A 13,985-nucleotide genomic window follows, 5' to 3' on the forward strand; every position below is an offset into this window, starting at 1 on the left:
ACTGTAATTACTTCATCGGCAGTAACATGCCGCTAAGAGATCATTTAATTTAATTTAACTTATCAGCAGGAGAGAGACCTGCCCAATTATACAGTAAGAAATATTACAACAGCGCAGCATTATATCGTTTAAGGTGTTCAACACAATTTTCGGCAACACTTTATAATAAGGTGCCATAATAAATATCAAACTAGTCATTACCTAACCCTTTGTAAATATTTGTTAATCATTACTAAAATATCTATTTGCCACAAGTTAATAGATATTTCATCATTAATTAAAGATTAGTTGTTTGCATAACCCTAACAAAACCCTAACACATGGCTCTAACCCTAACACTAACACACGGCCCTAACCCTAACCTTAACACTAACACACATGGCCCTAACCCTAACCCTAACACTAACACACGGCCCTAACCCTAACACATGGCGCTAACCCTAACCCTAACCAGCGATTCTCTGTGGTCAGTGAAAAAAAACGACTAACTTGTGCCAAAAATAGATTTTTTATTAACAATTAACAAATATTAACAAATGGTTAGGTAATGACTAGTTTGCTATTTATTATGGCACCTTATAATGAAGTTTTACCCATTTTTCACAGAATCATTCCAATTATGTGACTTATACTTACTCATTTCGGCCTACTTCTTTTTACTTTGAATCTTTGGATCTCAGTTTTCATTTTGGTTGAATATTTCCCTGAGCACCCACTATAAGATTGTGTGTACTGTGTTGCTTGAAAGGCTTAAGAGCAGCTAAGCACTGTGAGTATCAACTTTAAAAATGTTAGGCAATCGATATTGTTTATTGAATTTGACCTGATCTAATGTCTCATGGGGGATACAGTCGATTAGGGCAATCATTTTTACCGATCCTATTCAAAACACGTCTTGATCTAAATCCGTAATGATTGTCCAGCATCGTCGATCTCACGTTGAGTGCTAATTTATGCTAATAATTCAGGTTTTCCGTACAAAGTTGACATACGCTTCTGTCAACATTTCTTTGAAGGGAAACTTTCTATCTGTGGGGAGCTTTGATCTCATCATGCGGTCACATCGTACCGGCATGGGGGCAGCGTTGAAAGAGAGCCTGATCTTCAAGGCTTTGCAATCTTTAAACAGGGGGGTAAAATGAGTTGACTCAAAGAAGGCAACAAACCTGACCTTATGGGAATAGTTAGAGAAGAAGTGACACCCAGTTTACAGTGAAACTCTAAATTGCATCTCAGTTCCAATCGTGACTGGTGATTAGCGGGGAAAAAAAACGTATAAGAGGAAGAAGATTTGATCCTATGCAGTTTGACTGGCTCGTGCCAATTTGTGAGTCTCACCAGCCGTAGAGGAAGAAAAGTCTTGTAATTATAATGTTGGCATATGCTATCAAATATGTGTGAATAAAATCACTGTGAAAATGAGCTAAATTAAAATATTCTTTTCCTTTTATGGTGACGACAATACCATTTCCTCTTTTTCATATCCGTTTTGAAATAAAAAGCAAGCTTTGTGAGATGAAAAACTCAAGACGCAAATTCTGTCAAGAATGACTTATAGATTAAACCATTTATTGCATGAAATGGTAATATAGTTTAGTTTTGCAGTATCGTTCTACTATTTTCTTGTGCTCTCTTCTATAGGATTTAAAGCAGGCCATACATATGCCAGCATACCAAACTTTGACAACAGGGAGCATTATACAATCCCACGTGGGTTACAGATATCTCAACCCATTGTATAGGTTATATGGGATACAGAGCCAAAACCAGAGCAAAATTCTGGTCAGTAAACTTCACTTTGAAGGATGTTTAAGATGTAAGGTCTTAAATCGACCGCCTATCAGTGTACACGCAGTTGATTGGTCCTTGTGAGCCGTCAGCTGATAGAGGCCCCATGACTAGAGTGTCCCTCCAGAACTAGCTACGCCCATGCATGAAAGACAATCGACAGATAATCTGTATTTGTTTTGAAGCGCGTTTTTATTGTATGTTTTCCTTCGATGGCCACAGAGCCGCGATACTTGTTGTGTCCAAGGCAGGCCTCGGGCCCCTGTCCCTTCTCTACAACCGAGCCCAGTCATGTTCAATTACCGTTAACTCACAATCAATAGGCTGACCTACAGCCCATGAGTTGAGCTTGGCTGCCTTCAGCGTTGCCCCTTCCACTTTCAAAACCAAACCTTTTTCCTCCTGCTTTCCTTTCCTTGGGTTTGTCGACCCCATCAATAACCCTCCTCCGTCGTCACCACTAATAAAAATAAATATGGGAAGGTCGTTGCTTTTGGTCCCAATTTAATGAGAGGCAAGAGTCTTGAAATGTTGCTATTTTTGTTTTGGTTCCTTTCCGTCTTTCAAAGCCGACCCAGGATTGTTTTTCTCTTTTCTGATCACAAGTTGGCAGCAACAACCTTCACAACAAGCGTTCCACTGACATCACAGGCCCCTGGTTGGTTTGCAGACGCGCAAAAACCAAACGCACACACAAACACACACACGCAATGCATATACCCTGCCCATTTGAGGATAATTACTCTGTTGTTTTTTTTGGGAGGGGTGGGCATTTTACTACATTGAAGTACATCCAGCGGCAATACCGGCTCTCTGTTGGTGGGTTGGAGTTTTACAGACGTAGAAGTTGTCAAGAGCAGAGGGTGGTCTGCTTTGATCCTTTCACTTTGAAAATCACAGACGCAAATGGAAATACATGGAATTACACTTCCGGGCCAATGCTGGGCTTACGTTCCGAAAAGTATGACTAGTGGTGAGTGGAAAAATTAAAGTGGGAGATAGAGGGGGTGGGAGGGGGGTGGGGGGGATGAAGGTGAATTTAGTCCCTTGCTCAAAAAATAACCTTTTATGCATGCAAATCTTCACCGATTGGAACAGTAGCAGGTGATTTTGCTCTCAACTTGCATCTTTTGGCCTCCTCTACCTCGCTTTCCACCCCCCACTCCCACCCGTGGTGTAGTTGATATTATAGTGTGGTAGCTTAGCGACGTCTTAGATTAGCTTGCATTGATCAGACTCCATAGCCGCAGCGCTAACACTGCAGAGATCACTCATGTCCTAATCCATAGGAGGGGCGGCTTCCCCGCTGGTTGCCATTACCAGAATTTGTTGCTAATCCCTTCCCTCCTTGCTTTTGTGGAGGTTACAGGATCCTCTCTCCCTCAACGCTACCCACATTTTCAATCATCCTGAATGATACCGCTACTCTGGTGTTATGAACTGGATACGGAAAACGCTTTTTTCTCTTTCTTAATAAAATACCCATTGTTCAGAAGAAAACCCTGAAACTGTTCAGCGCAAAGTGGCACATTCAGACTGGAGTTGACGCAGGGGGTAGGCAGGGAAGGCACTGTTTTCAGAAATCATTTTGCAACAAATGGCAAACATTTCTGTACCAGTATAAAACCTGGTGAGTGGCGCAATGGTCAAACTACAGCCCAATCAGTTGATATCTCGTGGAAACAACAGATTCATGTTATTGTCTAAGCAGGGTAAGCACCAGATCTCTGCTCCTCTGCTCTGCATTGTCACGAGCGCGTTTAGTGGATGTGCTGGCCATATACCATAGGTGCTAAAGAAAGAAAGCCGTGGTTTGTTTTGAACTTGCCTTGTAGCAAATTAACAAAAGGACCATGACTGTGAAAAATTGTAGAAACTTCAGCTTGTTATATTTTTCTAAATAAATAAGAAATACTAAAAGAAAATGAGGTCAAGATGGGCACTTAAAAAATGGACACAGTTGTGATACGGTACAAGCAAGGCTCGTATGAAGTCAAGACTGGCTGTGGGGTGCTAGCACTAGCCTGCCCGGCTATATTGTTTCCCATGTCTCCTATTCTCCAAATGGGGCAATAACATATGAAGCAGAGTCTACCTAACAAGAGTCTACCTCACAAACACAATCTCATGGAAAGATTTGGTTATAATACGAGGATCGATCAGTCGCTAAATGAGGCACACAATCTCAGTACATAATGCCAATTGGGATTTCTTGACATTGGCATTGTGGTTGCTACCGTGATTTCATCTGGAATTTTTTGAAATTCTGATTTATTATATGAAATAGAAAAACTGAGCATATTGGTAATTTTGTTCCCCATATTTGTTGCAATAGTGAATGATTTAATATGAATATTGTTTTTATTTAGGCTGTGGATTAGACTAAGAGTGGTGGACTTTTGATTAAGTGTAATAAAGCAGAAATAAAATTTCAATGTCAGGGAATGGATGGCGTGACCGGTCCATCCGCTGAGATTTACTATTTAATCATTTAGCAGTGGCTTCTTTCCAAAGTGTCTTACTGTGAATTCAGATACATGACATTTAGGTAAGGTAAAGGTAAGGGTTAGGCTGAGTACATTGAGGATGGGACCTTCTACTACACTATCCTGACCCCTAGTACCATACTAGTTGTGGAGATTGGACAGGCAGAGCTGGGATCATAAAGGAGCAGAGACACTTTATTTGTCATTAAGTTTATCGCTGGTCATAACCATTTTTTTCAATACACCACTGAAATGAATAATTGCTCTGTAATATATTAAATATTATAATAAAAGATAATATAATTACCTCAAGAATTAATTAGATTTAACTTCAAGCACTTAAAGGCCCATAATGGACTTTAGGCTAAAAGGATTTTTTTTGAATGGAGAATCAGTCACGTTAAAATGTGGTTTAGCTATGATTGTGTGACTACTCTTATAGAGTAGTAAAAAATTCTAAAATTACTAAAATAATAAAAAAATATTATTACTTATAATTACTTAATAATTAATCATTCTTAAAAACAGTACTAATGAAAAGGCAGGTGTGTCCCATAATAAAGATAACAATAATGTTGGATACATGGATGGGGTTGGGCCTTCTACAGAATAGCATCAAAACTGACAAACTCAAATTGCAGCGTCCGCCAGGCAGACCTGCATGTGACACGTGACTTATTGTCCGGGCAGCTCAAGGCGGAGCGACCGGAAATGGAGACGTTGTCGCCAGGCGCTCGCCCGGGCGCCCTCACGAATGATTGTTCTCCCCAGCGGCGCACATGCGTGGGACCCCCTTCATTTGTATGATAAACAGCTGCATGGTGAGCACCCCCATCCCCCCCACTATTATGTCACACCACGTTTACACACCTGCTCTCGCTCATACCCCCCTCCCACACACATACATCACACACACACACAACCTTTCAGATGACATTTTCCTAATATAACAATTTCATTACTACCACTTCCTGTCTGCATCCCCATCTGATGGGCGGACCAGATGGAGTGGTCGTGGGGGGGGGGGGGGGGGGGGGGGGGGGGGCAGGATGGTTAGGGGAGGGGGTGTCGCTTATTCTGCAATATAACAACATGGTTCCTCTTGTTGTGGTCCTTTCACGTCAGTCCGATCCCGTCAAAGTAACGTTCAATCGGTGGCCCCAAGACAATATTGTTTTTTTTAAGTTATGTGATGTCCCAGAATTATTGCAATGCTGTGGGTTTCATCCGCCCTCCTCCGCACTGGGGGCCAGTGCCTAATCCATGAGGGACTACCATGGCATGAGATCATGTGTCTTCGGGGGGCTTCTAATGTAACCCTGTGTACCCTGGGGGCTTGGTAATGAATGACAACACATCAATGAGTGGCGAGTCCATTAGGCACATGGATTTATCCACAGCACTATGAAGGTCGAAGCAGGTAAGTCAGGACGGAATTAACTTCAAACCCGTATGCTGTGTGTGTGTGTGTGTGTGTGTTTGTCTGTGTCCATCGATAGGCCAAGTAGACAATGAAAAAGTAATGAAAAAGAGGATGCAGAATAACTTTGAAAAAGTCTATTTCTGTTTTGAGCTTGCTCAGTCACTGTGTGTGCGTATGTGTTAAATTATAGACTTGTGTTGTACTTTTTGAGTTATGTTGGAAAGTCTTCCCTGTCTGACAAACCTAATGAATCACCACCCTGCTTGGAACACAATGCAGAGGCACGGAGACATAGGGGAGGCGAAAGGTGGGCGAGGAAAGCACACGGATAGATAAACACATAAAAAAATAAAACTGAAGGCAACCAAACCTTGTTCACTACATATTGTACTCAGACGCCATAACTGGAATGAAACCTGCAGAAGATTGCAATGCTCCAGCTCAGATTTGACGTTGAATCAAAGATTACATTTAAAAGCCATTTGAAAGCCATCGTCTTCGCTGGATTTTGACACGGCCACTGAGTTCCCTCTCCCCCCACCCAAAACTTTTTCTGAATCATGCATTGATGGTTTCTTGCCCCCTCAAAGGAGGGTGAATGCAAATTTACTACTTTGTACTTTTGCCTATTTGGCAAACATGGCAATTGAAGTGATCCTCAAATAAAATATTCCCTTAGTGTTTGAATCTGCGCTTCATGATCTTACACTGCAGTAATGACAAAATATCTTAAAGACAGTCTACATTTAATATGCCTGACGCAGATTACCCCACCAAACTACCAACTGTGCCTCAACTGGGGAGAACCTTCCCACCACACTATCTGCGATGGGCTTGCTATCCATATAGTTTATTGGTCGGGAAGTCCCTTAAGATCCATATTCCTGATGACAGGTGGGAAACAATGTACTTTAGCTTAGGGTTTTTCAGAGCTCCGTTGAATCCCCAGAAGCAATGGCTGAGTGTTTTGAGATAATGAATAAATGAATGAATCACGACGGGGCAGATTTCGTGTGTAGCAGTAGGTCCTATGAGGAGTGGTAGGAAGATTGAGGAGGAGAGCCCACTTGACTCTGCAACACCAAGCGCTTTTATTGTGTTACTGAATTGAAGTTCATGGCCTTCCATGTTATAACGCAGTATTTATGGCTCCAATGAATTCCCCAGTGTCGAAAATTTGTCAAAACTCGATAGCACACTCGTCTTTTCATCTGAACGTTTGCCGTTATGTTCTGAGTCAAAAAGAAAGCCTTTCTCTGCCCCAAAACAACTCGGGTCCAACAAATGTATTTTTTACCTATAAACCATTTCTGCCCAAATGATTGAGTTCCCCTTCTTCCTGCTGACAAATGTTAATGTTATTACAGAAACTATTATATTATGTGGTGTTGGACGCCGCTACCTCCTTCTGTCCATCCCCGTCTGAAACACCTCCATGGAGGAAGGTAATTAGAGGGCGAATCACCCATCTGTTGGCTGTTGCATTATGGATCTTGCTACACACACTCACTCAACTCAGTAGCGTACATCTGCATGACCTTTTCATGCAGGCTCATGTTTTCCCTTGACTAACGCTCGCTAATGAACACATTCAGCACATGCATTTATTAACCTTTTTATTCATACTATTTCTTAACATGACTGAATAACATCTTCAATAGAAACCTTCTGGGAGCTAAAATAAATAAATTAAAGCACTCCGTTAGAAGGCCAACGGGAAAGACATAAAACATTTAAAAAAAGATGGCCGCAAGAGAGGTCACGTCTCACGGCAGGAGGGCGAGGACGGGGGGAGGTGATGGCCGATGGGAACATCCTACAGCAGATCACTTACGTTTGAAAATGATGGCCATATACTTGACACACACACCGTAAAATGTCCTCATCTGTGCCGCCTGTCTGAGGCAAAGCGATGAGTTCATAAGCCAGACAGCGGAGAACGCTCCCCTCGCTGTCCTGGGGCAAACGGGCGTAGAGAGTCACGGAAGAGGAAGTACCGACAGGACCACGGTGCACATGTGTATGTGTGTGTGTGTGTGTGTGTGTGTGTGTGTGTGTGTGTGTGTGTGTGTGTGTGTGTGTGTGTTGGCGAGCACGTGCAAGCCTCGTCAGCGTGTTTGTGAGTGTGTGCTTGTGTGTCTGAGAGTGTTGATTGTACATGCTCTGTATGTGTTTGTTTCTCCCTTCCCTGAAGTTGCATCAGTCTTCCGGTCCGACTGTCACGGTGATGAAGAGATCGGGCAGATAAGTCATTAAGTTCTGTGTGTGTGGGTGAGTATGTGTGTGTGCCGACATTTGCAATTTGAGAGTAAACATGTGTTTGTGAGAGTTTACGTGTCCCTGAGTGTTTGTCTGTGTGTGTGTGTGACTGTGTGTGTGTGCATGCGTGTGTGTTTCTGTGTGCAGTGACTTCATCAGTATTGCTGTCGTGTAACCAGCCTTTTGTAAAACTATAATTAGGCTTACAGATTTTTCATAGTTTAGGGTCATAAGATGTGTGCTGTACTTTTTGTTGCTAGACAACTTTGTTTGCTCTATGAGTCTCCCATCAGCCTTGTAACACAAGAGACATTGGCCTCCGGGGATCGTGTCTGTCTCTGTTCTTACAAACCTAATGACCTGACACGGGCTGAACCCATTGTTCCCCCTGATAACGACAAGAAACAAGAGACCAACAGGAAGTTTTGCTTGAAAAGTTTGACTTCAGCAATACTGGCAGCATAACCACTATAACTGCATCCCTACTTTCTGAGCACCAATGATAATACAATTACAATAGAAACACCATGGTGATGAATAATTGTATAAATGTAATATTATTAAATATGTAATAAAAGGTTATGCAAATCCTTCATGAACAAATTCAATAAAACCTCATGCACTTCAGTGATTTACAATTAATACCTATCGTTCTGCTCCTAATTCCGTATTTAATGACCAGGAAAAACATAATTATTAAACCCGGACTCAAAGCTGAATCACGCAACAAGTGCACAGCAAACATGTGAATAATGGCTAATGGAACTCATAACATGCGTGCAGCATAAAGAACTAGGACAAAAGCATCCCGCCAACGCCTAGGCTGAAAATAAATATCATTCCTTCGCCATGAGATGCTGCTTAATGACTTCCACTCCCAAGAGAATGCATATTATTACTACACAGGGAAAATGCCTACGCAAATGCTAGTTAAGCCCACAATAGTGCCTGAATGAAGACCTGACTGCTAGCCACGGAGGCTTACTCCCTCTAATTGAAGGCAGCACACCACCGACACCGCCCACTGCGGCTCAACCCTCACCCCCAGTCCCAAAGAGGAGTACCTGGGTCGGGAATATAGCACCCTGGCCTCCTCTGAGACATGAGGGCGTGTGTGGTAATTGTTACCCTTGAGTAAGAGACCAGGGTGAGGGAGGGAGAGGTGGAGAGAGAGACAGAGAGACAGAGGAAGAGAGGAAGAGATTTAGGACAGGTGGTAAAGCAAGATAGTGGTGGTACTTTGACTGCTTAAAGACGTGTGTGTGTGTGTGTGTGTGTGTGTGTGTGTGTGTGTGTGTGTGTGTGTGTGTGTGTGTGTGCATGTTTGTGTGTGTATGTCAGCTAGACGTAGGAGGAACTACATGCAAGTGTATTTTGGGGTTTGGGGGCACGATAGCGATCTACATTACTGGACAGCTCTGTGGAATACCGTTATTGTGCTTTCCATCAACCAAGGGGGTGGTGGTGATAGTGGCTGCTGTGTAAAGAATGCTTCAACACACACACACACACACACACACACACACACACACACACAAACACACACACACACACACACACACACACACACACACACACACACACACACACACACACACACACACACACACACAACCTTGTATCTCCAGGGTTCAGATGGAATAATAGCACAGTAGGCAACCTAGTGATTCAATTAGAGGCCATATAGCTAGGCTTGTGGTCTAAAGCTAGGGAAACAAACGCACACAACCCAATCCCCCAGACACACACACACACAGACACACCTATAAATTGCCCCTAATTCTGTAATTCACTTTCTTTTTCTGCAAAGAGGGGACTCATCCCTCTTTCCATAAGCCACAACCCCTCCCACCCCTCCCTCTATCTCCCTCTCGCTAATGTAGCTCTGATTGGGAGTGAAAAAGACCCTTTGCAGTTGACCAGGCTCCATTGAGAATCGCACCGTCAAGCTTCTCAGGGTCCCAGCCCGAGGCAACGTATAATGGGCGTTTTATCCACCAAATGGCTGGGCTGTGCTGGGCAGTGCTGTGCTGCTAGCCAATGGGTGTGCTGCTAGCCAATGGTTGTGCAGCACACGGTGGTAAAGTGTGGGTGGAGAGTGTGCACAGGCTTATAGATGAAGGGGGAGGGGGGGGGAAACAAGTGGAAATCTATTGCTTTGAAGGCTACGTTTGTGTTGAAAGGAGAGATAACTTTGTCCTTGGCTCGTTCATAACCTCATCAGAGTCGCTCAATGAATCACTCTGCTCCATAACTCATGGCAGGGGCCTGCAGTGATACAGTTATGAAGTACCCTTGGTGGACTGCTTCTTGAATACAATCGGGTAGAAAGGAAGGCACACACACACACACACACACACACACACACACACACACACACACACACACACACACACACACACACACACACACACACACACACACACAAACTCTTTCGCTCGCTCTTTTTATCTCACAAGTGTGTAGAGAAGGATCCTGCTTTTGCAGAAGACCGCCGCTCGACTCCTAGGTAGAACCAGAACAATCAGCTAGTTACTCCTAATCACCCCTCCCTCCACTGGCTTCCGATTGATGGCAGGTTAGATTTTTACGGCCGTTACTTACCTATAAAATCCTGCATGGATTAGCAACATCTCACCTGAAGGACCTCATTATTCCCTATTGTCCTTCTCGGCCCCTCCGGTCACCGGGAGCTAGCCGTCTATCAATTCCAAATGCTAAAAATAAATCTGCAGGATACACGTTCTCTAATCGAGCGTAGTATGGGTGGACCTGTGTTCCTCCTGTAATCAGGGAGGCAGACTGGGCTGAAGGATTTGAATTCAAACTCCAAATCGTCCTCTTCACTTCCTCGTTTGGCTCCTTTCGATGTCCCTCAGCTCTCATTACAGCTAAATCGACCTGTTAGCCAACACCGGCCTAGCCGTGCCTGCTGTCGCTGTTTCAGTGTGTTGCTGTGATCCTGACTGCACGCCTGGCCAACACACCTGACTGAGGGCAGCTTGCTCACCAGCCAGCACCCCGTCACCATGGGCAATACTCATTCGAAATCTTAAAATGTTCATTTGTAACACCAAGAAATGTCAATTACGGTACCCACTGCACTCCTAACCATCCCTGAAAGGAGGGATACTCTGCATATTTAATCAAATCACACTGTCCATTTATTTATAAATAGAAATTCTGAATGGATTTACAACAAGCCTGGATTTTAAACACACACACCCATATGTACACCGTGCTGAAAACACTGGGCCCGCCGTGACTGAGTGATTTGTTCCGATCCGACAGACAGAAGGGGGTGAGCAGGGAAGGAGCCCGTGGCTCACATTCACACTGTGATAAATGGTCACCTGTGGTGAGAAAACAGGAAACATTTATGTTTGATACAGGATATTACCTTCACCTTCCCATCATTTATTCTCGCTGTACCGAATAGCCACCCAGTGTTTGGACACTGAAAAGGACATTTTTGAAGCCAAAACGCTGTGACTGATAGTAAAGGTAAAGCCTTTTTTTTGGCCTGCCATTATCATCTTTTGATGCAACAACAATATATCAAGAAAGCAACACAACAAAGAAAAACGAAAAAGAAGAGTGTGTAGAGAATCTGGAAGCTCATAGGTGGCTTCCCTTTCAAGGTGATTCTTGACGATTTGAGTCTACAGTTTTGATATTTTTATTAAAGATCTTTTCTCAAAAGTCTTGCGCACACACACCAGCATGAGCAGTGTGCAGAAATAGACGCAACACATTGAACCGAAGTCACACACACACACGCACGCACGTGCAGCGGGTACAGTTTGGACCGTACGCTTTCCGGCTTAACCTGTCTCAGACAAACTCTGCAAGAGCTGAGCTTTGAGTCGGAAGGGGGATGAGAACTGCACAGCAAGCAGACTTACACCCTGAATTAACAGGATTAGGTGTTCTAAGAGGCTTGTCAGGTAAACCTAAACTCTGCCTGAAGACTATGGCTTCCGACTCTGAGCTATACTCTCGAGCCCGCTTTGAAGTCTCTCGCCACCGCGTCCATGACTGGCATATCAGCGAGTGAGCGAGGGAGAGAAAGAGAGATACTACAGAGAGCAGCCACCATGCTTCAATGGCTTACAACTGAGTGTGCACAAATACAAAGTGTAAGAGTGTAGCATGACTCTCAACCTAACCCAATTTTACATACACAGGCGGAACGGTGTAGAATACCACAAAGACACATTAGAAAAGTTGATATCTATTCATTATTTTCTAATCTTAGCAGCATCTTCTTGACACTAGTCCTGGTTCACAGTGCAAGGCAGCACAGAGTGAGACAGCACATTAGTTCATAAAAATAGATTAAACTTTTTCCTTCATCACTCCGCAGTGTGAGGTCTTCTTGTATTCAATACAGACTTTGTTCTCCGTTTGACCTAATAAGTGCATATTGAGTTGGTGTCGAGGGACATGAAATAATTTGCGCTGTCACTTGCCAAAGCCTTGCTAGGTTCTGCCACTCAAAGCTCTTTAATTTCCCACACCGCCTGAAGCTCAACACAGAGCACAGCCTTGTCTGCTACCTAACATATATTTCAGATACAAAGTCCCTTTTCTTCTCTTCTTTGTCTAATTCGTCTGGCGGTGACATGAGTACTACGGGAACGGCTTCAACAACATTTTCTAGGCAGCTTGGCTTGTGTAGAAAGACAAATCTCCCAGGATGAAGCATCAAGCTGGTGGAAAACACAGAAACAACAAACAATTAAAACATTTGGTGATACACAGGGCATTGTTAGAGTGGCATCTCATCTCTCTTGCACGTGTAAGCAAAGTGTAGCCTTTTGGAAACGCCCAAAAAGTAATCTTCAGCTGCCATCGAATGTTTTCAATTCCATGCTAGAAACATGCCACTTCATTATATTAGCGACAAGGTATGAATGGGATTAGGACAGTGAATCCAGGATAAAGTTTAAGAACAGAGAGTTATTGCACAAGTCAAATGAAGTAAAATCATTACTTTAACAATGAGCAGCATGGCATATTTCTGTACACACTCACACGCACAAAAAAACACAAACAAAAACTTGCACAAACTTAATGTAAGGGAATGCAATATTTACAACAGATAGTAATAAATGAAATGGCCATTTTCACAGATAACATTTGGATGCTTTTTGTGCGGAAGCCCCTCAAATAAAAAAAACTGGAGCCGGATGTCTGGCATCAACGTTGTTCCCTCCAAATCATCCAGACATTTCCAGACAGAGCAAATCACTGCTCTCAAATCTAGGAAGTAAATGATGTGTTTCCATGGTGTTCTAAAGACCGACAGAGGAAGAAAAAAACGATATTGCTGCTATTCTGAGCTTGGGTTGAGGTTTTTTTCAACGTTTGGAGAAGCTGTGTGAGAAATAGCAGTTATCTGTGGTCTGTTGGTGAACCCCAAGAAACAACAGCCTAGCCACGGGACGGCTGGTATTCCTGCTGTCACAAAAAAGGCATAAATAAACCAGGGACCTAAGAGTGAACTATCTAGCAGACGAGATAAGGGCCGGGAGAAGATAAAGCTATCTTGGTTTTACCTTGGCTCTTGGATTCACACATCCGCAAAATATACGCCCTTGCCTCACAAAAAACGCACAAAATAAAATAATAACAACTACACCAGAACTTGGGGATTTGATAAATATGCAAATCATTGAGACCAATACAGGAAAACGGTTGGCAGTTTTAGTCGAATGAAATAAATGCAAACAGACCGACAGGTTGCCACAACATTGTTCCGGAGAAGGTTCCACTGGAATTATGTTTCACAATCTGTGTGCATGTGTGTGCCTGCACGTTTTAACACAGAGCAAATGTGGGGTCAATGGCCCCTGCGAGAAACACAGACGAAGCGATAAAAGAGGAGATGGCACCTTTTAGCAGGGTTTAGCCATTCACGCCTATTCTCACCCCGAAAGCCACCCAGCTCCTCCCCTCACCCCTCAACACCCGGGTGATATATAATGTGGTTATAAATCTGAATACTGGACATGGTGATTGACCAT

Source organism: Gadus morhua, chromosome 22 (genome assembly GCF_902167405.1).
Source record: "Gadus morhua chromosome 22, gadMor3.0, whole genome shotgun sequence".
Lineage (NCBI taxonomy): Eukaryota > Metazoa > Chordata > Actinopteri > Gadiformes > Gadidae > Gadus > Gadus morhua.